This window comes from Calidris pugnax, unplaced genomic scaffold (genome assembly GCF_001431845.1).
Source record: "Calidris pugnax isolate Ruff unplaced genomic scaffold, ASM143184v1 scaffold966, whole genome shotgun sequence".
NCBI lineage: Eukaryota > Metazoa > Chordata > Aves > Charadriiformes > Scolopacidae > Calidris > Calidris pugnax.
The window spans coordinates 14,955-15,498 of record NW_015091594.1 but is presented as its reverse complement, the minus strand read 5'-3'; the positions used below and the strand labels follow the sequence as shown (position 1 = coordinate 15,498).

At 64.7% G+C, this 544-nt stretch overlaps 1 protein-coding gene across 1 annotated transcript in view; it reads left to right on the top strand.

The window, feature by feature from the left end:
* LOC106899873 (leucine-rich repeat transmembrane protein FLRT1-like) overlaps window positions 1-544 on the top strand; it is a 22,101-nt gene that overhangs the window by 7,185 nt on the left and 14,372 nt on the right. The window lies entirely within an intron of this gene.

Here is a 544-nt window from a genome sequence, read left to right as displayed (position 1 = left end):
CTTCCTCCTCCTCCTGGTGCCTTCCTCACCCTGATCCCCCCCTCCTCCTCATACCCCCTCCTCCCCCTGGCACCTTCCTCCTCCTCGCACCTTCCTCATCCTCCTCATGCTCTCTCTTCCTGGTGCCTTCCTCCTGCTCCTGGCGCCTTCCTCCTCCTCCTTGTACCTCCTCATCCTCCTGGTGCCTTCCTCTTCCTTGCATCTTCCCCCTCCTCCTCGTACCCCTTCCTCCTCCTGGTGCCTTCCTCATCCTCCTCGTACCTCTTTCTCCTGGTGTTGTTCTCATCCTCCTTGTGCCCTCTTGTCCTCCTGGTGCCTTCCTCTTCCTCACACCTCCCCCCTGGCGCCTTCCTTCCCCTGATCCCCTCCTCCTCCTGGTGCCTTCCTCCTCCTCATCCCTCTCCCCTGGTGCCTTCCTCCTGCTCCTGGCGCCTTCCTCACCCTCATACCTTCTTCCTCCCCTGTCCCCCCCCAGGCCCAGGAGCTGAAGGAGCGGGGGAACCGTGCGCTGGCGGCGGGGGTGGTGGGGGGGGCGGGGGGGGAC